This window comes from Calypte anna, chromosome Z (assembly GCF_003957555.1).
Source record: "Calypte anna isolate BGI_N300 chromosome Z, bCalAnn1_v1.p, whole genome shotgun sequence".
Classification (NCBI taxonomy): Eukaryota; Metazoa; Chordata; class Aves; order Apodiformes; family Trochilidae; genus Calypte; species Calypte anna.
In genome coordinates this window covers 63,927,282-63,954,399 of record NC_044274.1, presented here as the reverse complement: position 1 = coordinate 63,954,399, position 27,118 = coordinate 63,927,282, and the positions used below count along the sequence as shown (strand labels likewise).

Sequence of the window (27,118 nt, the reverse complement as noted above, 5' to 3'; positions counted from 1 at the left end):
TAATCACGAGTGCTCTTTTCTTAATCTTGAACCTCATCTGCTCTTGAATAATAAAGATGAGGAAAAGATTACACATGAAGCTGACCTAAGGGAAGACTATCTAGACCAAAACCAGATGTATGTTTAGAATGCTGTTCGTCACATCACAGAACAGTAATGAAAAACTAAGAGAAAAAATCCTAAGTCTGTTCAGCCTTTAACTATCAATGTGCACTCCAGGTAGAACACAAATGTCAGAAAAGCTTAACCCCATAAAATCCAGTGAGCACTTCAATGCAGATAAGAATATGTCTGTAGAAATTTTACAGTATCTGTTCAAAAAATAGAAAACATAGAATTAATAAAAAAATCTCTGTCTGTAATAATTTCAGTTCTCCCCTTCTGCACTTCACTGATCCCTCCATTTGGCTAGGAAAAGGAAAGCTTTTCTCCATACATATCGCTTCCCAGCCTCCTGAGCATGATGTACACAATGGTTAGGACTTTCTGCCAACTGGTTAGGCTCCTAAAAGCATTCCAGATGAAAATAGGCTGGACTGAACTAAAGGACTCTCCCAGTCTACCTAATGTCCCTCAGAATTACAGAGGAGGGATGGTGTTTTCACAGCAGTGCAAAAACAAGCTGACTCCATTCAAGCAAACAAAGGTGGCTCCTAACTTAATATCCCTGTGAGTTCAGGGTGCAGTCTTGTGTTTTTCAAGAACTACAAATAAAGGGAACAGGATCCTCAAATGAACTTCACTAAAGGGCATTATGACAGAAAATGTAATCTGTATTACAAAGGAAGGCTGGAAGAAAAAAAAAAAAGCACAGGAGTGGCTTCTTACTAACAAGACTTTGATGGCTTGCTTCACTACAAAGCACTGAAAAAAACCCAACTCAAATTTGGAAGCAGATTCACACATCTCGTTTCCGAACACCAGAACTGCAGGTTTCAAGGTGAAAACAGTTCTACATACTCCTCACTTGACAGATGTTGCAGTCTTTACTAACTGCAAAGTGGGAAAACATGCTGGATGTATATCTAAAACTAGTAAAATTAGAAGAATTTTTTATCCTCTGTGAAGGTGACTCATGTCTAAGAAATGATGTGTCATCATAAACTACATTATTTAGAAAGTCATTTATGGTAACATACCGAGTTTTTGGTTAACTGAGAAAAAAATCAGCTGATGCTTAGCAGAGTATCATGTATCTCACATACAGAACAGGAACACATCCTCACTGAACAAAACATACTGATCTCCAACACACTGTGATTAAGCATTGTGATTTCTGGATCAGCTGTCTGAGACCACAGAAAAAAGGAACCACACAGTTTTGTCATTACTTGGAGCAGTTAGGAGAAATGCAATCACATATCCACAAAACATCACTTTGGAAGAACTGCTTCCCAAGAATACACTGCAATGACAATTATTAGCCCTATTCCCCTCTCCCCCAGTTTCTTGCACAGAACGAGTGATGTGCAATTTAGGAGTGATACAGCAGTAGCAACAACTTCTACATCACTGTGTGTCTTAGCACACAAATACCACAGTGCCTCCCTTAGAATGAGGTGCTGGGATTGAAAGGTAAATTGGGTTTTTAAAATTTGCAGCTGTCCCCTGTGTCAGACAATTTCAGGTCTCCTGCACTGCTGCTGTCTTTCAGCTTTCCTTTTCCGCCTTGTAAGAGCATCTTTTGACACCACAGCTTGGCTTCAAAGACTTCTGGATTACATTACACTGAAAATGCTGATTTGGTATGACCTTGAAGCTCTTAGAGGTGACTTAGCTAAACAAAACTACCCTCCCTGCACATGTCTACTGAATAAAAGGCTAACTTATGGTTTCTTAGAGGGTAGTTTTAAGTCTTAATTGATCCCACATGGAGAGCATCCATAAGCCCATCAAGGAAAAAGATCATCAACAAACAACATATAAAAAGCCAACAAAGTAAGAAAAAAAGATCTGACATAGGGGTCCCACTTTCAGATGTCACTTCAGAGACATTCCACATTTCATGTGGCATCTGAAGCCTTGTCATACAAAAGTAATTATTTGTCATGACTCACCTCCAGCAGACTCTTTCATCAAAAAACTGCTGCTTGTGAGCATTAGTTTGGTCAATCCACAAATACAAGCATGACTCCACCACAGTGGTTCAGGCACATGAACACCATACAGGGAAGAGCAGCAGCAATGACTTATCAGCCTGTCGCTTCAGGATACCACTTGTTAAACTGATGGTGATAACATGAATTCCTCATTACCTACTGTGGACTCATGGAGGTATTTTTCTGCTCTCCAGTAACAACTCAGTCCCAAAAAGAACAACTCTGGGCACAGTTTCTAGTATGTAAGAAAACAAACAAGAAAGGCAGAAAAATTTCTTCCAATTTCATGCTGCTAAGGAAAGAGAAGAGGCTTTCCTATTAATCTGTGTTTTACTATAATGACTGATAGGAACTATGGCAAAAGTTTGGATTTTCTTCTATGAGTTACAGAACATTAGATCTGCCTAACAGAAAGATACTAATTCTTTTGAGTCTCTATTTCAGGTAAGCATTAAATACCACTGATATTAACACTTTGAATAGTATATTACAGACTCACACAAATACAATTTCCTAGCTTAAAACTATGCTGGAGAAGTTACTTAATAGTAACTCTTCAAACACTGAAACTTCTCTTGACATATACTTTAAAGAAATTATTAAAAAAAATCCTAAAAAGCACCTGAGAGGTGTTAACGTAAGCAAGCAGAGGCACCTGCAAGTATGAGATGACAGTGTCAGCAGACTGGCAAAGGGCAGATCACATCACAGAAATATTTGGTTCTTGGTTTCCCTGGAATACTTGTAAGGCAGTCCAAGCACTGCTGTCAGCACTGGCTTCTCTGAAACTGTTAGTTTTGGTAAGCCTTTGAATAAACACAGCACTCCATTGTTTTTTTTTGTTTAATTCATCAGTATCACTATTAGTTAACGCTACGGATTTGATGGATGGACCACTTGTTGGGTAAGGAACAGGCTGGATGGTCGCAGTCAGAAAGTTGTGATCAGTGGCTCAGAGTCCAAATGGAGATGTGTCATTAAGTGGTACCCTTTTACATCTTGGTCAGTGACATGGACAGTGGAATCACCCTCAGCAAGTTTGCTGACAACACCGAAGTGTGTGGTGAAGTCAACATACTGGAGGGAAGGGAATGAACCATTAGAGAATGTGAGAGGGAAATAGACTGGTGGAATCACACCCTGAGGCAGGGGCAGATGGGAGAGGTTGAGGAAGTGATGGATCCCCCCCCCTCCTGTCACCAGACAGAAGGAGAGGTCTTAAGAGATATGAATGAATGGAAGGAGGTCCGGCCTCAGAAGGGCATGAAAAAATCCTCCCAACCCCCTCCACCCTCCCAATTGCCCTTGAAGAATAGGTATGAGGCCTTGGAAATTCAGGGACAGGAAAACGTAGTTACAGAGGTAGACTTACCTAGTGAATCACCTAGGACTCGTCAGTCACCCCGTGTCCTTAGGACTTCTTCAATCAAGAAGGAAAGGAGAGTAGTGGTGGTGGGTGACTCCCTTCTGAGGGGGACAGAAGGGCCCATCTGTCGACCGGACCCATCCCACAGGGAGGTCTGTTGCCTCCCTGGGGCTCGGATTAGAGATGTTAAAAGGAAACTCCCTAATCTTGTGGGTTCCTCTGATTAATATCCACTGCTGATTTTTCAGGTTGGCAGTGATGAAATTATCACAAGAAATGTAAGGGCAATGAAGAGTGACTTCAGGGCCCTGGGACGGCTAGTTAGGGGGTCTGGAGCGCAAGTAGTGTTTGCCTCCATCCCTCCTGTAAGAATGGGTGGGGAGGTATATAGGAAGAGTTTACAGGTCAATGAGTGGCTAAGAGACTGGTGTCAAAGACAGGGTTTTGGTTTTTTTGATCACGGAATGCTATATGAGACACTTGGCCTGGTGATGGCAGGTAGGATGCACCTGTCGCAGAGGGGGAAGAGGCTTTTGGGGCAGGACTTAGCAGGGCTCATTGAGAGAGCTTTAAACTAGATGTGAAGGGGGAAGGGGAGAAAACTGGGTCTGTTAGGGACAAACACAAGAAGAACGAACCAGGGCCCAAAGGCAGGTGGTCTAGGGAGGATTTAGTCCCACCAGTGTGCTCTGTTTGTTTCCTGAAATGTCTGTATGCTAATGCACGCAGCATGGGGAATAAGCAAGAAGAGTTAGAGGTCAGTGTACGGGCTAAGGGTTATGATCTGGTAGTGATAACAGAGACATGGTGGGATAGGTCACATGACTGGAATGTGGCCATGGATGGTTATGTGCTGTTTCGGAAAGATAGGGCGGGGAAGCGAGGTGGTGGAGTTGCTCTTTATGTGAGAGAGCAACTAGAATGTGTTGAGTTTTGTGCAGGGGCTGATGAGGGGCAAGTTGAAAGTTTGTGGGTAAGAATTAAGGGGAAGGCTGGTGTGGGTGACACAGTTGTGGGGGTCTACTACAGACCTCCTGATCAAGGCGAGGAGGTTGATGAGGCCTTCTACAGGCAGCTGAAAGTAGCCTCACAACTTCAGTCCCTAGTCCTCATGGGAGATTTTAACTACCCCGATATCTGCTGGTTGACTCACACAGCCAGCCTTTCACAGTCTAGGAGGTTCCTCCAGTGCATTGATGATAACTTCTTAATGCAAATGGTGGACAAGCCGACTAGAAGAGGAGCGCTGCTGGATCTTGTACTAACCAACAAGGAGGGCCTTGTTGAAGCAGTGGTGGTCAATGGCAACCTTGGCTGCAGTGATCATGAGATGGTAGAGTTCAGGATCCTGTGTGGAAGGAACAGAATACCCAGTAGGACCAGAAGCCTGGACTTCCACAGGGCAAACTTTGGCCTCCTCAATCAACTGTTAAGAGAAATCCCATGGGACAGGGCGTTAAGAGATAAAGGGGCTCAAGATAGCTGGTCAATATTTAAGGACCACTATTTGCAAGCACAGGATCAGAGCGTCCCTATGGTTAGGAAATCTAGTAAGGGAGCTAGGAGACCAGCATGGTTAAAAAAGGAACTGCTGGGAAAACTTAAGTGGAAAAGGAAAATCTACAGATCATGGAAGGGGGGGCTGGTCACTTGGGAGGAATATAGGACTATTGTCAGAGGATGTGGGGAGGCAATTAGGAGAGCTAAGGCCTCCTTGGAACTTAACCTTGCAAGTCAGGTTAAGGATAATAGAAAGGGCTTTTTCAAATACATAGCTAGCAAAACTAACACTAGAGGCAATATTGGCCCACTAAGGAATGAGCTGGGAGCCCTGGTGACAGAGGATATAAAGAAGGCAGAGGTGCTGAACGCCTTCTTTGCCTCTGTCTTTACTCCTGCAGGGTTTCCGCATGAGCCCCAGATTCATTTAGCCCCAGAAGTAGTCAAGATAGATGAGGAGTTTGACATGGTAGATGAGGATTGGGTTAGGGATCAGCTGAGTAATCTGGACATCCATAAGTCGATGGGTCCAGATGGAATGCATCCAAGGGTGCTGAGGGAGCTGGCGGAGGTCATTGCTAGGCCACTCTCCATCATCTTCAGTAAGTCATGGGTAACAGGAGAGGAGCCTGAGGACTGGAGGATAGCAAATGTCACTCCAGTCTACAAGAAGGGCAAGAAGGAAGACCCGGGTAACTATAGACCGGTCAGCCTCACCTCCATCCCTGGAAAGGTGATGGAACAACTTGTTCTTGTCACTATCTCCAGGCATATCAAGGACATGGGGGTCATCAAGAGCAGTCAGCATGGTTTTATCAAGGGTAAATCATGTTTGACTAACCTCATAGCCTTCTATGAGGAAATTACTAGGTGGATAGATGATGGAAGAGCAGTAGATGTGGTTTATCTTGATTTCAGTAAAGCATTTGACCGGGACCGGTGTTGTTCAATATCTTCATCAACGACTTGGATGAGGGTATAGAATGTACCCTCAGCAAGTTTGCTGATGACACTAAGCTGGGAGGAGTGGCTGACACACCAGAAGGCTGTGCTGCCATTCAGAGAGACTTAGACAGGCTGGAGAGTTGGGCAGAGAGAAACATGATGAAATTCAACAAGGGGAAGTGTAGAGTTTTGCATTTGGGGAAGAAGAACCCGATGTCCCAGTATAGGTTGGGGGCTGACCTGCTGGAGAGCAGTGTAGGTGAAAGAGACCTGGGGGTCCTGGTAGACAAGAAGATGACCATGAGCCAGCAATGTGCCCTTGTGGCCAAGAAGGCCAATGGCATCCTGGGGTGCATTAGAAAGGGTGTGGTTAGTAGGTCAAGAGAGGTTCTCCTCCCCCTCTATTCTGCATTGGTGAGGCCGCACCTGGAGTATTGTGTCCAGTTCTGGGCCCCTCAGTTCAAGAAGGACAGGGAAGTGCTTGAAAGAGTCCAGCGCAGAGCTACTAAGATGATTAAGGGAGTGGAACATCTCCCTTATGAGGAAAGGCTGAGGGAGCTGGGTCTCTTTAGTTTGGAGAAAAGGAGACTGAGGGGTGACCTCATCAATGTTTTCAAATATGTAAGGGGTGAGTGTCAGGGAGATGGAGTTAGGCTTTTCTCAGTGGTGACCAGTGATAGGACAAGGGGTAATGGGTGTAAATTGGAGCATAGGAGGTTCAAGTTGAATATTCGAAAAAATGTTTTTACTGTAAGGGTGACAGAGCCCTGGAACAGGCTGCCCAGGGGGGTCGTGGAGTCTCCTTCACTGGAGACATTCAAAACCCGCCTGGACGCGTTCCTATGCGAAGTGCTCTAGGTGGCCCTGCTCTGGCAGGGGGGGTTGGACTAGATGATCTTTCGAGGTCCCTTCCAACCCCAAGGATTCTATGATTCTATGAATGTGTCCAGAGGAGAGAGACACTAAAATGCTCAGAGGTCTGGAGCACCTCCCCTATGAAGCTAGGCTTGCTCAGCAATTAAAAGAGCTGCAATAAGTTAATAGCTGTGGCTCAGCATTAGCAAAAAAAAGCAGAAAATAAACAAAAAGATGAGATTTCCAGACAGATGGTATGGCCCATTGTTGTAGTCTTGCGTTAAAATCTTTCTGAGCATCAGCAACAAGTCTATTTGCACCTACTTAGATTCTTTCCCTATTGTATACTCATCAAATTTCTGATGTCTCAGAAAAAAGACCTCCTCAACTCTTTCCTCAGTACATGCATCAGTACTGTTTGGATATTAGCACAAAATTAACCCTCCCTATAAAGCTTTGTTGGCCATGTGTCTATTTGAATACAAACACTTCTGTAAATGAATTCTGCAGTTTGTCAGGTGTCAGCCTGGCTCTTTCAGCTGACACCTTTCTCCAGATAAAGCCTCTTGTTGCATCCACCATCTACTACTACAGGAATAAGTATCAGATCTAGTGTATACTGACTAAACAGGCTTAGTAGCAGTGAATCTCAAGGTACACTGATGGAGTTGGAAACTATTTTGTCAACAATAGCGTGGAAGACAATTATCTGTTTCTGGTGTCACAGGGACTACGTTGTACCAGTGTTCATATAGATTTGTGTAGACATAAGTCATTGCAACTATTCAGTATATCTTCAGATTAACTACAAATTGCACAAGTTACACCTGTCATTATAGTACATGCAACACAACCCTTCATTGAGTCAGAGAAGACCAGTTATACAAGCATGTTACCTCTCAAAGCTTCCCCATTTTCTGCTTCTAGTCACTGGACAGATGGCTTTAAAGAGCTATGCAACTATAACATCTTCTCTATTTGGAAGGTCTTTACAGGAATGAATAAATTCACTGTGAAAATGGATCTGCAGTTCTAGTGAGGGGTAGTGGAAGCCTTGAAGGGGAATGCCAGATGATAGGAACAATGTTGGTCCATTTTCTGGTCTGGCTGTACCTAGAAAGAGCTGCTGCTGATAAAACCAAACATTTCTTGAGTCCAGCTTCACAGTCTAGAAAAACTGATTTTATTGGAATTTGCTGGAATATGGAAACGTTGAGGCACAACAGTAGGAAATCCCTAATTTGCAAGTATTGCAAAAAACACAGCCCTGAAACCCAGTGCAAAACACAGTTGACAGTCTCTGCCCTTTCCCACTAGCAAGTGCGGGTACCTCAAAAATCACAACCAACCAGATTTTTCAGTCTCAAAATAAAGATCAATGATAGGCCAAATATATAACAAAATAAAAGTACTTCTGCAGAATGAACTGAGTTCCTCACAGGAAACAAGATGAATTTTCCATGCTGCTATTACGTTAGCATATGGCACAGCAGTGAAAAATTATTTTTTACATGCACGAAGACATGCAATAGCTACACAGAGTAGATGATGCTTATGTAAATAATACCTCATCTCCAAAACATGGCACACACATCTGCCCAAACCACAACTGGAAATCAATCCATACACAGAAACATTTTTTCCATCAAATCCCTGTCCCTGTGGAGAATGACCTAGTCATTTCTTTGTGGTAATCAGTGGTTAATTCACTTTGTCATTAAATGTCATTTCTTTGCAGATACTGTTTAAGAGAACAGATCATTCCTTTTGTGGACTGAGTGGGTTAACCAAACAACATCAATTTCTACCCCGATAATTTCTGCTCACAGAATTTCTGCTACTGGTGAAGAAATGCACTAACAGAGCAATTATTTAAAATGAAAAAAAGGATACTTTTCCAACCTGACACAAGAGATGAACAGCAAAGAAACTAGCTAAATGAAGTACAATCAAGGCATAAAATGGAGGGAAAGAGGAAGGGAGGGAGACATGCAACAAGAATAAGGCAGTATTTTTCCTTGTCATCAACAAATGACATTAATAATAAATAAACTGGCAGCTACAATGGACAATTGAGGTGGTTGGCCTGAAAACCAGTATCAGTTGTTACTGACCCCTCTCCTGCCATCACCATTTGGCTATATGGTAGCATGATGAGATTCTGTAATATTCCATCAGACAGGCTGGAGCCTGCACCCCAGTGCACAGAGCACCAGCAGAGATGCATTTAAAGGGCATCCCATTTGACAGTGAAGGCTTCCAAAGATCTGCAAAAGGGTTGGCAGAGAGGCAGGCTGAGACAGCCTCCTGCCTAAACTCTGAGAGGCAGGATGGAAACAGCCTCCAGTAAGACCTCTGGACAGTTATGTCCATCACTATCTGCCACCTCATCTCCAGTGTGCTGCCTGGGCCACCTCAAAACCTCTAGTGAGACCAGGGCACAAGAGCATGAACACCCTAACATGTCAGATGGCAAGAGTGGTGATCTGCTCTTCTGTCTGTTGGAAAACATCCTCCTTTTACTCAAATGCATCATTTGCTTTCTGGCTTTTCTTAGGGTTTTTTTGCATTCTGAGGACTTGTGACTTTGACAACGAAAACAGCACAAGGACAAAAACTTTCTCAAATCTAACCCAGTCTCTGACATGTCAAAGTAGGTACTGTCTATACTATAGCTGCTCCAATTGCAGAGTGACAATGTCATAAATAGTTGTCTTGGAATTGGTTCAGCGTCACAAAGATACACCACCGCAATGGTTCCATATCAGTATGCTGCTTCTATGTTTGTATGATGCCTGCTTTGATTGCTTGTTGTCAGCCAAAGCACACACTCTACCTAACCTATAACACAAACACCTCTAAGCCACTAACAATATCAAAAGCAGGACAGCAGCAGGTTCAGCTGTGTTTCACCTGCAGATTGCTTTACTGAGAACAGCAACAGCCGCACACAACATTCAGCTTTTACTTAAGCCAAAGCAAAACAAAGTAAAAACAACGCTGCAGGAAATTTAGCATCAACTTGCCCAGCCACCTGAAAAACATCTTAGAAAAAAAATCAGGAATAAGAGACCTAGGTGATCAAATAAAAAAATAAAAAGGCAGAAGTCCAAAAGCATATTACTAAAGAAAAAACAAACAAACAAAACCAACCTCATCTTTCCTATGCTCCCTTCTGCCTTCAGCCAACCCACACCTGTACACCCCAAATACTTGCTAAAAGGTGCTCCAAGGAAGTTTGCAGATTCCTGCAGCTAGAGGAGCCTCACAGTTTCCACTGCCTTAGTCTTCACTTTCAAGAGTGCAATCCACCTATTAAGACTTCTTTATGCAAGGAAAAAAGATGGCGTTCACATTGGCAGTCCAAGGCTACAAGGCCAAGGCTTCAACATAAATTTTTAAAAAAATGCCCCACATTCAGTAGGACTTTTCCACAATGCAACAAACAACAGAGGATCTCACATCTACATCGTTCGCATTCATGGCGCAGCCTGTGCTTAAATAAAAGATAAATCAAAACTTACATCAGTCAAACCTTTTTGAATAGCAGCTCTGTGGCTAATCAGGGAAAGACCATTGTTCTAGCCTCAGTAATTAATACAAATACTGCAAGACTGCTGATATATCTTCCCATCAGAGAACACTGGCTGTAAGGAGTTCCCCAAAGATTAGCCAGGAGGAACCTGCTTACCCAAGCTAAACAGTTTCATGGAACTGTTCAATTTTCCCCACTGGAAGATTAAGAAGATGATCTGTCACCAAACTCATTTACCACAAGAGATAATTTATAACAATAAAACAGTACCACTGTGGGCAGCCCCTACAAGAAATCAGATGCTCTCACAGAGAACCCATGGGTCAGGAGAGATATCTTCCCAGTGATCCCACCAGGACAAGAGAGAACCCTTGTCCACCCCTCTCCAAAAAGCATATTAGTCTTTATATATGCAAGGGGAAAAAAACCTCTATTCATAGATTATCAGTGTAAAAATTTCAGTAGATAGTACACTACTCTGAAGCATTTATCTTGCAGGGAAATCTCTTCCATATGCCATTCTGTTTTGCCTGTCACTGTGCCTCATACCCCTTTTGAGGACGAGAAAAGCAAGCTGACCACAGTTATGCACTGGGTTCCACCAAAGGGCAGACAGTTCAAGCAACTGTAATTAACCTACGCATGTCTGCCTTTCTCCTTTGCCTACTCTGATGTTTATACCCAGAAGGGACCTTCAGATATTTTACTGTAGCCACCATGAAGGCTCTTTGGTGAGAATATTATTCCCCAAATTATAAGATGTTCATTCTTTCTGGAATTGTTTTTGTCTTGGGGTTGTGGGTTTTTTGTTTTGTTGGTTTTGTTTTTTCTTTTTTTTTCCTTGTCTTTTTTTTGTTTATTCTGGCAAACCAAAGTCTGATCTTGTGCCTGTGGAGTTCAAAAGCATTTCAATGATGACCGCAGTGACAGACAAGGAAGGCAGGAGAACTCCCACTTCCCCAAGCATTTGCGATAGGTCCAACCCTGATGAAGCCAGAGAGCCCTGACACAGTTCTTTCTGCAACACATACCCACCAGATTTCCTCTTGTTGGCTACTCATGGCAGATGTATCTGGGATAATGTTACCACACTGACGGAAGCAGAATGGACTCTCACTTGGCCCACTGCGACACTTCTTTTTAGATTATTGGAAGCGACCAAAACCATCTTGAACAAAAAACAACAAACACCTTCTTCCCTCTTTTGTCAGTAATAGCAAGACATTCACTTGAAAGGTCTTTTCTAAGGCACATAACATCCCATCATGATGGCAGGAAAGCAAACATTGCTGTATCTGATTAAAAATAAAAAATATTTTTCTTGGCCTTTTTTTTGTTTCTATGTAAAAAACAATTAACTCCTTTCTCTTAGGGTATTGTAGGGGATTTGTATCTTTACAAATTTCTTCTTCAATCTACGACATCTGCTATCAGAAGAAAACCACCTCATTTTCCTAATAAATGGAAAACATACTGAAAGGGCAAAGATTTTGTATTTGGCATTGTCACATGTGAAATCATGAACACACTTGCCCAAAGTCATGTCAATTATGGTACACACCGGACTCACATCATCATCAGGCTAATCCACAAAGCATTCAGCACCACACAAGGCTACTCTGCATGTGGCGAGACGAGATAAAAAAGAAAACAAAACAACCCCCAAAATAAAACGTGCTCATAATTTTCTATTTTTATACAAACACTTTTGCTAAAAGTCCTACCATCATGTAGTCCACAATTGAACTGTGCTTCTTTCCCACATGAAACACAGGATACTTTTTCCTCTGCTACATACAGAGGGATTTGAAATCTTACTATAAGAGAAAACTATCATTCAGTCTGTGTACTTGTCGTTTTAATGAATACTTCTGTACTTCCCAGATCTAGGTCAGTTTGCACCATCATGTGCAATCTCTGATTTGCTCAATCTCCTTTCCTGATTATTTCCATACAGTATATGCTCCACACCCACCTCTCAGGCACCATTTTCTTTCTGTTTTTTAAATCCAGAATTATACTTCCTCTACTCTTGAAGCCTCCTATGTCTCTGAAAAGCTTCTTCTGAGCTTTATCTGGAAGGTCAAAACAATTCTTCATGGTTTCCTCATTTTCCTGATGTTCCTCCTTTAAAGCGAATGATACTAGGCTACCTTACCATTACCATCCTGAACCTCTAGATTTATTTTAGTCATTATCTATTGGCATGTAGCTTCTCTTAATTAACTCCATAAATGCTGGACTGTTAAAGATTGCTTAGAGATGTTTGTTATTTTGCAGTTCAGGAAGCTGAAGAACCTCTTACTCCCCCACTTGGGAGAATTAGTGAGTGTCTCCCTTAATCCATGGAGTACTGGTTGCTACGTGCATCAGATGTCTCAGGAGTTTTTCAACACAATGATTAAGTTAGCATAAGACAAAATAACCAAATCAAACACAGATACAAACTATTTTAAAGCTTCTGTAGTAACTTTGAAGCTTCAAAAAACAAATGCAGCAGCAGCAGCTCCATTGTTGTGTTTTTTTTTTAATTCTTAGTGCTGAAAGGCACCCCTTTAGGTGGATTTCTAGCTTTGTTGTTTCAGGTAAAAGCAATACAAACTAGAAAGTCTTCAGAGTAATAATTCCTGTCATTATTTAATTTCAACGTTATCTCATGACTCTATACTTCAAGAAAGAATTACCAGAAAATGAAGCGGAAAATTACAGACAGACAGGGACTTCTGGAAAATAACACCAATCTGCTCAGGCTTATAAAAACAAGTAACTACAATGTGGATGGTCTCTCACAGCACAACCCCAAGCAAGCTTTTGTATTATGACAACATTTTGATAATCTGGACTTTCATCGTAATAACTTCTGAAGTACCGAAAATTTCTAAAATAAGCCATTTCAAAGCAGTTTCTGAAACCCTTTGAAAGAGGTTTATTTCTACAGACATACAATAAACTTGCAGAAGTTAACTAACAAGAAGAAAAGTTCAAAGTCACCATGGTTAGCTCACCATTTAAGATGTATCGTTTACTGTTGTCCACTTCGTGTCTGTGTGTGTCTGTGCGTGTCTGTGCGTAAAAGAGTAGATAATGGTGGAGGGTTTTGTCCTCCATAAAAAGAAAAACAGAACAGTCAAGGACTCATTAAAATTATTCTGAACACTGGTGTTGCAAGAAGCAGTTTTGACAACACAGATCCAAGTAGGAGGCAGTGCATCACACAGGTAGCGCAGAAAACATTCTCACGGCTGTTTTTGCTTACTGATCGGTAACACTGAAGAGGACAACAGTAGGCAAAGTCATTAAAGTACATATCACCCTATCAAGATGCTTTTCTTAAGCTATCACTTCTCAGCAGGAAAACCTGCAAGACCTTATCTTCTCAACAACATGCAGACAGACATTTAATATTTAGTTCCAAGGGGAAAAAAATGGTGATACAATTCAACACTCATGAATCAGCAACAGCGACTCCATTTGCCAACCCTATCCAACCTGATCCACCTTTTTTTAAAAAATGCAGAAAAGTAGTAGTGCACTGGCATTCTTCTGAAGCAGGTTTGTATTTAAAAGTTCAGGCAATATCCTTTTCACTAGATAGAAAACATCTGCATGATAACAGAATGTCACAATTATTTAAACAGCTTTGAGGGGTAAGCAGTGCTAAAGCAAATACTTCTTTTTTTTCCCTGCATCCACAAAACAGATGTGCAGTCTTCAGGCAGAATGAACTACCACAAAATACAATAATCTGGAAATTATGAAGCCAAGGAAGTCCACAATTAAGCATGCCAAACCCCAAGCCCCAAATTACAAATGTACCATCCTAATATAGATCTACATGGATCCTGACCAATGGTGTGCTAACAGGAGCTTAATTATCTGAAATAGAAATTTCCCAACCACCCCCACCCACCCTAAAAAAGTACATTAAAGACTTCAAGGCATGAGCTTAAGATGGTTCAGTCCATCATCAATGCATACATGGTAAATGTTTATCAACCTCTCAGACCAGAAATAAGTCATGCTACTTCAGAAATATTTTTGTACATCTGCATTGATTCAACTCACTGTTCTCCAGGCAATTTCTGCAGTGCTGTATTTTGCATAGTTAAGCTGAATGAAGTTTGAAGGAATTTAAAATTAACAATAAGAAAGAATTATCTAAATGACAGGGTTTAAATTCCCCCTCTCATGTCACTGTTTTTTTCCCAAGGCCACAAACAAAGTTATCTGATGGACAGCAGTGACCCAGAAATAAGATCTTACCTTTGATCTTGCCACAATAGAGGGGGAGCAAAACCAGTAGCTCAAGACAACAAAAATCTTAATGTTGACAAATGAAAGGTAATTACTTCTTGCCCACCATGCTAGTCTCTGGTGTGCTTGGGACAGTACAGCCACTCAGACTTTTTAAATCTGTGCTGTAATACCACTACACCAGGGATGATTAATAGTTTCTTTGCAAAGATTGAAAAGACTTCCTTATCCCCACAGCCTGAACCATATTCTCTACTGTATGCAGCATCCCAACTCAACCAATTGGGGGTTTTGAGGAACAACTTTTAGGGATGATTAGGAAGTAATGCACTCCCCAAAATATCCTGGGAGGAGCAGCAGCTGTCAGGGACACTTGGCAGAGAGCTGCAGTGGAGTACTGGGTTTTGGCCTCAGGTAGCTCATGCTGATCATTCCATGGATTCAAGATTTTGAATCCAAGCAATTTTGAAATCTACCCTGAAAGGAGACGGGTGAAGTAAACACCAAAATTTTGCCACCTTTCTCTCCAGCTCTTCTCCTCTCAATTACCAAGTAAAGTTTAATGCAACTTAGGTTCCTGCCTATCTGAATAACCAGGTAAACACAGAGGATAAGAATGCAGCTTGACTAATTCGCTTTAAGAATTGACTTGGATTAACTCTGAGTTGTGTTTAGCAGACGAACTTTAAGTGCATACAAGAGGTCACATGAATTAAGTAGGCTGTTGTAAATTCACACCATTCTTCAGTGATTACTCAGCTTCTCTGACTAGGTCCTCAGTATAAAGAGAGCCCAACAGAAACAACAAATATTTCAGCCAGAACATTTAAGAGATACCAAGAATCCAAGAGAAAAACAGAAAGCCAGGAAGCTGAATGCAGCATAACAACAGAAAAAAAAAAAATCTTCTAAAACATGCCAGAAAAGTTGGTGTCCAAGCACTATCTCACCAGTTTCACCACTTTTCCTCAGTTTCACCACTTTTCCTATCCACTCCTTTTGACACCTTTGAAAGAGAGTAAAGCAAGGAGAGAAAGCAGTCCCAACAGAGAAGAGTGCAACTGAGCTGCAATGGATTATTCTTAAATAAATAAATAAATAAAACCTAAACTAAATACAAGTTTTCCTCAAACTCTCCCCTTGGAACACAGCAAGCATTTGCATGGGTGTAAACGCGCACACATGTCAAAGCCTCCATATGGCAGATTGTAACAAAAGCAGAAGCCATAAAGCATTACTTGGGAACCACTATGACTTTTTTTTGCAACTACATAAATAAACTAAGAAGTCCAAGCAATCCAGGCCACAAAAGGAGAATGTTCTGAAATCCACCCACAAGCCAGATTTTTTAGGCATCCCACAATCACAACCCACCAGCTGTGTCTATGACACCAAAACTAAAGGCCCATACAAAGCTCCTCTGACCCATGACAAAGCCCACCTTGGCATGCTGGGTCTGATTTTTAGTTTCTACCAAAGAATCATTCACCAAAAGCCTGGCTGGTATCAGGAATAGTGTGGCCAGCAGGAGAAGGTAAATGATTGTGCCCCTGTAGGCAGCATTGGTGAGGGCTGCAGCTTAAGGAACATATTCAGTTCTGGGCGCCTCACAACAAGGACACTGAAGTGATGGAGAGGATCCAGAGAAGGGTAACCAAGCTGGTGAAGGGTCTGGAGAATAAACCCTGCGAGGTGAGGCTGAAGGAATTGGGAATGTTTCGTTTGGAGAACACGAGGCTGAGAAGAGACCTATTCATACTCTACAACTACCTGAAAGGAGGTAGTAGTGAGGTGGGTACTCGCCTCTTTTCTTAAGTGAACAATGATAGGACTAGAGGAAATGGCCTAAAGTTGCACTAGAGGTGGTTTAGACTTTTTTGTGTCCTTTGCACAGATCCAGGGAAAATTCAAGTTATTCTCCTGTGCCAATAGGAGACACCAATAATGTTCTCCTACATCAATAATTTGCCATTCAGACACTTCATCAGAGCTGTTCACACATTTGCAAACACATCTTCCAAGTGCAGTAGTCAGTAACATGCAACACACTATTAATACAGAATTTACTGTGCAGCACTCTCATTTGGGATTTACAGGCTTACTGTCATCAGTGTTCATCTGCTCTGGGATATCATACAGTCCCTTGACAATTTCTGAAATACCTTTGTACTTCAATAACAAGTTTTATATGTTCAAAATGAGCAGGCAGCTGTAGGAATGTACTACAAAATTAAATCCTATAAACCAACCTTAAGCAAAGTAGTAGAATTGACTCTTTTCATCTTACATTACAGCTTCATTAAAGCAACATTTTCCCTCTGTAGCTCATCTTGGGACTGTACATATCTAGCACAACTACTGATCCAGCCTCTGCAGAGCATCACTGAAGATGTGTGTGTCACAATATGCATGGAAACACCAACTATGAAAAAAGTGCATTATGCTCTTCTACTAACTGGAATGTCAATGAAAGCACTCAGAAATGGATTGACAGAAAAACAAACTAAACAAACACATGCCCTTCCTTTGCTACTACTTCATATTTGTTTACAAGTAACTGTGAAAATTATTAGTAAAACAGCAAGGAAATCTTACAGGTGTTGGGACACAAGAAGCTACCTCAGAGATGTACAGAAAGGGACTGGAAAAAACACAGTTATCACAAGAAAACAGGTCACACCAACGAAGTCAGTGGCACCGGAGCCAAAGAAATACTGTGTTTTCACCATGGTGACTGCTGCCACAGTCCCTCCCAGTGCAAAGCAACTTATTCTAGGCGTAAGGAGCCTTTCTCCCAACACAGCCATTGGCTTGAGATATTAACTCTGCCATCCTTCAGTGATATTTCCTGCCTTCAGCCAACCAGCTGAGGGCCAGCACTGTAGCTGGCACCACTACTTGACAATTTGCTTCTCCTTGCCCCAAAGCATCCTGAGAGTGGAGGTTCTCACCATCTGCCAGCTGAAGGGACAGTAAGCACTGCACTCACAGGATCCGTGGAGCCAGGATCAGCCCTTCCACCTTGCTCAACATCACCACAGCTGATTTGGAAATAAGCAGAAAACAAACTTGACTTTTATTCTGCACCAGCATCCTGGTGACACTGTACCCTGGCTGGGGATGAGAAGACATGCTCCTCTTCACACAGTGCAGCTAGGTAACACTGCCCCATTTTCCCTGCTCCATCACTAGCAGCACACTGGGACACCATCCTGCAGATCTGAAATCCAGAGTGGGTCAAAAAGCAGATTACACTATCCGTGACCTAACTTTTAGTAAAATCAAGTGCCTATGAACTCTTTAACAATGCCTCATTGCAACAGGCCAAACAATAACACACTTGCAAGGTATGTAGGTTTTTCCTCCTCTGAGGCAGCAGTCTTTCTTCTTTTCTGAAGTACAACCACACAAGAAATCGATGTGCAGCATTTCCATTGACTTTTCAGACACCAGAAAGTCCATGCTGGAATTTGTGTTAAGCTCAGTGTTTTTAAGTAATCACCTACCCATCCATTCAGATGCAAATTGCTCTGTGCAGTGAATGTTCAATACTCATCCATCACTTTGGTTTTTTTCCTTCTTAATTTAAACAGAGCTGCAGTTAAATTCTTCACAATGAAAAATGGATAACCCTCTAGTTATGGATACATTTTTCCATCCAGGCTGAAAACAATTATTCCCAAATGGCAAAAATACTTCTACGAAAAGTCTCTGCAAACTGCTCCCATAAATAAGGCAGGGGCACCATTTCATATATGACATACACGCCCTAAAAAGAGGGGGAAGAGGGAGGGAGAGGGGCTTACAGTGAAAACCAGTATGCATTTCCTCTGCCAGATTTTTACCACTCTTAAAATCTCCCACATTTTGTAGAAAGACCTTCCCTTTGAAGTCATTCCAATGCTTTTTTGCTTGCTCCTGCAAGCACTGCAGTATGCAATACATTTTTTAGTTGGCAAAGAAAGATATACTGTCTAGAGTGTGGCTGTGAAATTCACCCTACTCAGAAGGTCACTGTGGCATGTAAGTTCCTAAAGAAAAGGGTGTGTTGTATAGGCCTCATGCTGGCATATTCCAAAGTTCATCATACATGACAATGAAACGCTTCAGCACTTTTTCCAGCAGTTTCAAAAATCTACCTCAGGAGGTATTTTTCAGTCAGAAGCAAAAGCAGAACAATAGTACTAGGACTGCATACTTGGCATCTTTGTGTTTTTAAATGGAAGGTGAAAGCACCTCCCAATTTTATCTAAAGCATGCCACATTGAAGAAAAAAAAAAAGCCACAAAGCAACCAAACAAAACCCCAGCAGTTTCAATGCATCTCAAGTGATGCATCTCAATTTTATTTTAAAATAAAAATCATTTGATTGGCACAAAACTGTAATTCCATTCTCACCAATGCAGTATCTGTGCTGCCATAACACATTGCCTCCTAAAACAGGTGCAGCCTTCACACTTTTGCAACTGGAAGCATTTCTTGTGCCACCAATCCTTGCTATTTACCATCATCTCAGCAGCAGACCACTCTAAGTGATTCAGGGGTGAGAAACAGTGTGGGACAATGCTTACCTCCCATTTCCCCAGAAGGAACAACAACCAGGCCATCATCCAGCTCCACCAGCAACAACCTTCAAGGCATTCAGAAAGAAAACCATTCTCCACATGCCCTATTCCAGGACACGGTCCAGGCTATTCATCCCAGGAGTGGCATGGGGCAGTTCCCCCCAGCAGTGTTGCTGGCATGGGCACACATGCCTTACCCAAATCTGTGGATGATTCTGTCTGCCAGAAGCAGAGGAAGAAGGTTTGCTTTTTTTTTTAAGAAGAAATACTTCTTTACGCTGGGGTAAATGTGCCAGTGCTCAATCCTTTCTGTGCATTAACATAATTGTCTACATTATGTGGGTCAAGACAGAGCCAGGTCCAGTCGAAAGTAGACGAAGGACTGAGAAAAATGTGTTTAACAAACTACACCAGACTGTGCCTCTCAGGAAATCATGGAGACTTTGCACTAATCCGAGCTAGGCTATTGTTCCCCTCTACAGAAATGCAATGCCTCAACCACCTCAAAAGATCTTTTTCAAGAGCTCATTAGAGAGATGCAATGATTCCATGGTCACCATGTGGGATAGGGACACACATATACTACCCAACCTAGCACTAAAATAGGCTTTCTTCTTTACCTTTGCTAAATGTTGAACAAACAGAAACTACATTTTCCAGAATAAGAGGCACCAATCTTTAAAACAAGAAAACTGTTCCTAGAGTGCAATCTTCAGCCAAAGAATGACCAAGACTTTGCAAGCAAGGTGTGCTGTTAATTAGCCTGGGTGTGGGGGAAAGAGTGTCAGGCAGTCAAGGAACAGCCATGGATGAGAGGAGAGATCTGAATACACAAAGCCAGGCACTTATCAGAATTCTCCTCTTGCTTCATTAAAGATCAAAACAAGGCACCAAACCTGCTTCAGATGTTTTTTTGTCATTTGCTTTGGTAGGGCAAGGAAGCTGCAAGAATGCACAGGCAATGGCGCTACTTGTAAAACAACTAATCTTCAAAGATGAATGAAGAAAAACAAAATTCAGGTTCCCTGAAATGTAAGCAAAACAGCAGCTCCTATTCCCCAAACAGAATTTTCCTCTGCCCTGGGAATATTTTGTGTTTCTGTCAAAACAACACATTAGCCTTGCGGGAGATCCAAAGCTGTTCAAAGCCAAAATTGATTTTACCACTGGTATCTACAGGCCATGGATGAAGCCTTAAACTACCAAGTCAGCTATTAAGGAATTTTAAGGGAAAATACAAAATGTGTTAAGTTCAGCCCTGCTGCTGCACCACTGAGGAGTGTCACATTACTACACTATCACTTCATGACCCATGGGAAAGCAAAATCAAAACCACACAAGAGATGCTGCATAATCACTGCCAGTGCAAGCTATTAACATCCCAAGTCCCTTATGATCAGATCTTCCTGGAGACCAGCGGGCAATCTCATCCCTTCAAATTATCATGAAATCCTAAGACTTCAAATGGGAACCTTACCCAAAGGAAAAGTGTCCTTAAAGGAAAAAAAAAAAGCGTGCAAATATTTTTTTAGCTGTTATCATTGCCTTTTGGTAATGTCTGCATTTTTGTTTATTTTTTACAACTACACTGTTTAATTTTTATAAACTTTTTTCTTTTTTTAAACCTGAAAAAAAAAGTATATGACCCATTGTGAAGGAAGAAGCAGTGAAACACACTAAATATAAATGCAAAGAACTAATCCACAAACTAAAGATGCTGAAAGAATCAAATATTGTTTGCCTTATCATCCTCAGTAAAACAGTCGAGGTTTTTTCCCCAATATTACGTGTAGCACTTGCAGTTCAAAAAACCCATTTAGATGGATTTAAAATTACTTTAAATGTCTACTAAATTACATGCATTTTTCTTTATGAAAGGGAGTAAATTCTGCAAATGCAGCAAATTTCAGTTTTTGTGGTGGAAAAGGACAACAGCTTCACAGTACAACCTGTTCCTGCTCTCAGATTCTTTTAAGTGTCCTTGGACCACCACCAGGATTATAAGTAAGGGCTGTGGGAGATTCCCATCCAGCCCTATTGGTGACAGAGCAGGAGTCTCATTTTCCCTATTTAATAAAGAAGCCACATCCACAGCAAATGACATTGTAACAGTGCTCACCAAGTGGTGGCAGGTCACCACCTAGAGGTGCTCAAAGACAGCTCTAGAGAGCTGAGGGAGGCAACTTACCTCTGAGAGCCGGTGAAGATAACTGCTGGGCAGTCAAAGTAAGGTGGTGGACGCCCAAAAACAACAGCTAGTCAGAAAAAACATTTGGGTATCGTTTTAAAACTGAATATTGGAGAAAGCAAGCTCAATATGAAGAGGCTACTGAGAAAGAGTTAACTGATCATGAAGGTATTACTACATCTCATCACAGCAATGTGAAAGGCATCCCTATGTGAGTCCTACCTAAGTTTCAGCTCCAGAGCAAACCACAATCTTCAACAACCCTTGCTGGGTATCCCACAAGATTTCACTCTGTGATATTATAGCATCAAGACAGATCTTTATTTTCTCTCATTTCTTAGCAGAGAAAGAATTATGCTTTAGTTACAATCTTCCTGTGGTACTGATGAAAACCATGCAGCTGCAAGTATCTTTGCACACAGTGATAAAATCATCTGTTACTCACACATTAAATTCACATATTAAAGCTGGGTACACAGTGTAGTGTTACTTCAATTTTGCATTTCACATGTGTTTTGTCTCAAAAGCTACTTAACCTTTCCACCTTCAGTATTTGTTTTGAAGAGGAGAGGAAAAGAAAGCAGAAAGCAGCACCCTTACTGGTAACTTGTCAGAACAAGGTTTATAGCAGCCCAGGGTCTAACCAGTGCAGCCTTTGATAGAGAGTGAGTGATAAGGACACCATGAAACTGAGCATGAAACAGCTTTTCCCAATATTCCTAAGTAATATTTCCTTAGCTACTTGTTGCTGAGAAGTCAGAACAAGCACAGTTCATATATAACTGTTCAGCATGAGACAGCCTCAATCTTTTCAGGAGGAGAGCATTTGATTTTGAGTAGTTAGTATTTAAGAAAAACAGCAATAAAACACAGATCTATCAAGTTGTTTAAGTAGAAACGTATAGCACCTTTATGGCCAGCATTAGCAAGCTGTAGAAAAGAACTTCTCTTATGCCTGTGCACACAGTCCATGGCTGAAATTGCCAGAAAATGTTATTTTAGTACTACAGTATACCCCATCATTGCACAGGAGTAACAGGCTGCATGGCAAGCAGTCCTGGCTGCCAAATTGAAACATGACTCTCAGACCTGAAAGTGACTCATTTTAGACCAAATGGTACAACACACCAAACCTGACTTAGCATGCAAGAGACTTTCTTTGAAAAGAGAAAGTTGCAGGAGCCTTTAGTAGCAAAAGACTAGAGCCATCCCAGTTTCCCAAAACTTGAGGACACAGGTTACCTAGAAAGCCTACTGTCAGCTATTTTGCCTTCAATCTTTAGTGCAGAAAAGAAGAAAAAAGAAAAGAAGGAATTTGATCAGTTTTAATTTATTCACAGACCACTGAAATCAGAAAGGTGTGAGATAGTTTCACAGAGAAATCCGTAAGAAAACAAACTTCAGACATTCCAACATTTTTCAGATAAAGGGCTATACAGAGAACTTCTCAGGCATATCCATATTAAGTTTTTCAGGGGGATTCCTATTGTGAAGCTTTTTAAAAAGAACACACAGAAAGGAGCAAGAGCAAGAAACTTGGTCTCTCTGATTCCACCTCTCCTCACTTTAGTTTTCTAGCGGCTTTTGTCCTGAAGCTTTCCTCCCGCTTCCCACCCTCCCGGGTCCTTCTCTAGGACTCTGTACCCTTGTGCTTGTCATTCATCCTCTCCCTGTCCTTTACCTTTGTAAACAGCACGGACACAGCTCCCATCGGACTGTAGCAGGCTCTTCGTCCGAAGGACTAAGTCAGGAGAGAGAGGTGGCAACCATTTTTTTTTTCTTTAATTTTTTTTTTTTTTTTAGCTAAGACTTTTTCCACTGCCTTAATTTGGTATGAATAAATCCAAAGAGACTTCACGGGGGAAAAACAAAACAAAAAAAACCAAACAAAAACCCCAAACAACAAAACAGCAACAACAAAACACAACAAAAGCCAAAGAGATGTAAAATCAGGACAGTAAGTGAACAATGGCAGTACTGTTACTGTCCTTTAATCAAACAAGTGTCCATTAGTGATTCCAGGCCAACCCCAGAGTCCAGTTAGTCCAGCAGAAACAGCAGCCTGACCCGGCGCCAATAACCCATCAAAGTCCATCCCGAAACCCCTAACGAGTCCTTCACTGGACCCTCCCCCTTACACTCCTGCACATCCGCGAAAATCAGCGCCCGTTTCAGAACACTCAAAAAACTCCCTCCCTCCCGCCCGTACCCTCTCCCCTTCCCGCCCCAAAAAAGAGGGGGAAAAAAAAAAGAAAAAGAAAAAGAAAAAAGAAAGAGGACGGGAAAGAAAAACCCACCAAACTAAAAACTCGACACCGTGGGAGGTGGGAAGCACGGGAGGTGGGGGGTGTAAGGGAAGCCGACACCTTCTCCCCGGTGGGGATGGTGAGTCCTTACCTGTGGGGGCTGCGCGGGCGCGGCTGGAGGGAGCGCGGCGCCGCCGCCGCCGGCGCGCACAGAGGGAGGGATGGAGAGGGGGAGGGAGGGATGGAGGGAGGGCGGGAAGGCACGGGTTCCCTCCGCCCCCGCTCCGCCCTCCTCCACCGGGCGGGGGCCCAGGTGCACCCCGCGACCGCCCCGAACAAACCCACCACCGTTCCGACGGACCTCGAGACCACCCCGTCGGGGCTGTCGCTGGGAGAGCTCCGTCACCCCACATTCTCTCCTCTGGATTTCCAGTTGCCTCGCTACCAGTGGAGAAGGCTACCTAAAATTTAGGAGCTGCTTGGCAGATGTCTGTGGAGCAGACGAATTTCTCCTGCTTGCAGGAGTGTTGGGACTTGCTGGCAAAGTCGGCAAGAACCGTGTGTGGTAGTCCCCCGCTTGAGGTTAGAATCGATTTGTGTGTTCGCCAAACCCTTATAATTGGAAAGGGGAAGGTTGTACAACGGGTACTTTTTCAGGCTTAGAAGAGTTATTTCATTGTACAAAAACAGGTTCAGATTACTTCTTCTTCCCCCACCGCCCCCGTCAGTTTTGACTGCGAAAGCCTCTGTTGGATTGCAGTAGCATCTAGAGGCCACTTCTGCATGTGCACGTATCGAGTGAAAAGGCGGGGTGTGCTGCACAGCACTTGGTGTTCAGTGGCTGAAAAGGCCAAGGGTTTCTAACCGCTGCAGAGGGATTTCTAGAGAGGTCACATACACCTATGCAAATTGTCAATGCCTCCAGCAGCATAGAAGCCCGTCATGAAAGATCAAGTGCATTTAAAATACCTTTCTGAAGTAATCATCAGCACAGCATGTCCTCCTTAAGTCAGATCTGGCTTCCACAGTTACTGATATTGATCTGCCATATCACAGATATTGTTATTAGAAAGGTTTTCAGCATTGGTGTGAACAAGTCACTTGCTGTCATGGCTAATTAGCAGATCTTTCCCTTTAGGAAGCGATCAAATCCTTTTTTTCAGTCTGTATCAAAAGCGGTTGTGTGTGTGTTTGTATGCATATGTCTGTATGTTTCAAGAAGCTGTTTTATTCTCACATAACACCAGACTTGGTATTTATACACAGCACTGTGATTTAGCACAGAGACTATGCTTCAACATACTGAAAAGTCTTATTTGGTATTCAGCAGGCCATTAACCTTGGAAAAGGCTTGATTTTATCTTCTACTGTTTTTCAAAACAAGCTACTAAGTATTTGCAAGGGACCAAGCAGCATGTTCTGTTACAAGCTTTAATAGCCAGTTTATCATCCATGCACTAAGCACTGTGACAGGTCTTACCAACTTCTCATTCATGCCGAGGCTGCATCCAGGCTGGGCAGCTGCAGGCTTGAAACTGTTCAAGCTGCATGTGTCTTCCTCTGGTGGTAAAAATGGGCTGACTTCCATGACCCACTGATTGAAAAACAGTCCTTCAGAATGCAAAAAGTTATTCCTCCAGTGCTATGGCAATATGTTTTTCTTATATAGCTTCATTATAAACCGGATTTTACTCAGCTTTTTCTGACAGGAACTGCCTGCACATGTCTACAATTCCTGTTCTGTTCTCAGCCAGTTGCCCAGATACCATTGCAACAACCAAGATTAACTTTAAAAGAATTGAAGTTTTAAGGAACAGATGAAGACAGGACTTAGATCTCCGTGGTGAGACCTACAATCCTAGGCATGTAGCACTGTGTTTCAGTGGGACAGTGTTCCCAACATGCTTGGTGGGAAGAGCTGCAGCAGCTGTGAACTGGAAAGTACCACTGCCTAGAATCCACAAAAGGATCTCACCAAGTTTTTTTACACAGGTTTGCTCTTTATGACCTTCTCAAAAGTGACCCTAGCTACTGATGCTTGAAGAAAAATAGCAGTCCTGCACTCAGGTGGAAAGGCTGGTCTGTGCGTGAGATGGAAAAAAGACATATTTCTGAATACTCCTCCAGTGAAGTGATGTAGTTAAAGCAGCAATATTTTTTCAGTTGATTTGATTTCTGTTGGTGAATTCAGACATGCTTGCTTAGCCCCAAAACACTGAGTTGTAATTTTTTTCAAGGCTCATAAAATTAATTCCCAATCCTTCTTTCCTATCTACCTAGAAGATCCAGGGAATCTTCAGTAAATCTTAGAAACAAGCAAATATTGAAGGTCCAGGGAAGACCATGTGGTCCAACAAAGTTTAATGAATGTAAATTCTATGAGAGTTGGCTGTGCTGCTCCATGGTCTGAAATGTGTTTCTGTAATCGCACACAGATGTACTGCATTGCAGTAGATAGGGAAGTAGTTTTTATGTCCTTCAGTCTGGAAAAACGTCTGTTCCCAGAAAAAGCCATGGAAGTTCCATGTGCTCAATTTTGTGAATCAATTCAAATCATAAGTATGCTTAACATGTACACACATTGATATATTTATATTTAATTCTCACCGTTCATACAGTCTCAGCTGAATGTCTGCAAGATTAGTCATACAGTCCCAGAAAAGTTAGACACCTAATTCCTCTTCAGTCTGGGCCTGGAAAGTACCTCTGATGTTTTTAATTAAAAAAATAAAAATTCAGGGAATTTACAGCTCAGATGTCTCTTTACTTTCTCACTTCTCTATGCAGCATGCTGTGGTATTCTTTTAAAAATGGATAATTTTGTCTTGGATTGGAAATATGCCAAATATCTCAGTGTGTTAAATGCTTTAGAGGAAGTGTTAGATGACACCACAATTAACAGTGCCTTATTGAGGAAAAAATTAGCAAGCTTCAGCATTATCTGAGATAGGAATAATTATAGAACTTTAAAAGATATTTTCAATTGATATCTTTCACTGATCAGCTTTTAAGCATGTTCTAGTTTCCTAAAAAATCATCATCCACAGAGCACTGCTAGAGCATGTTAAGAAGAGCAAGCTCTAGCAAAGCACACAGAATGCAGCATTCTCTGGAGTCTGACATACTGCTCCTTTGTTATCTTCAGTCCATCCAAAGCCCATTGCTCCTGTGTAAGAGATCTGTTCAGAGCAGGATGCAAAGGAATATGAGCAAATAGCATTACCCCCCAATCAGAAAATGCACTGTTCTACAGAGCAACTTCAGGCTCATCAGAAGTACCACAGAAAGCAAACAGCCCTATCCACAAATCCACCACATCTTTGTTTCCCTGCAGTGATTCTGCCCTTGTTCAGTTTCCTCTTGCCTCCTGCTATGTATTTACAGCAACAGTGCACAGTGTCCTGTGAACCACAAACTCCACCGAAACCTGGAAAGCTCTCAAGGCAGAAAGCAGCATTTTCCATGCAGTGTCTCTCTCATGCTGTCTTGGCCACGTGCTGCTCATACCTGATCTTATCCTAATGCTTCTGCAGCATAGCTAGGTGTTGAAAAACTCATGTGATCA

At 42.1% G+C, this 27,118-nt stretch overlaps 1 protein-coding gene across 2 annotated transcripts in view; it reads right to left on the bottom strand.

Annotated features, from left to right (window-relative positions):
• Positions 1 to 23,754, bottom strand: part of LPAR1 (lysophosphatidic acid receptor 1) — a 76,870-nt gene extending 53,116 nt beyond the window's left edge. Inside the window, exons 1-2 of one of the 2 annotated variants that reach the window (XM_030467284.1) lie at positions 23,705 to 23,754; positions 22,989 to 23,048 (exon numbers count right to left, since the gene is read on the bottom strand). The gene's annotated coding sequence lies outside the window, so the exon portion shown is untranslated. The remainder of the gene's footprint in view (positions 1 to 22,988; positions 23,049 to 23,704) is intronic. The other variant, XM_030467283.1, reaches the window with a different exon arrangement.
• Positions 23,755 to 27,118: the final 3,364 nt, after the last annotated feature.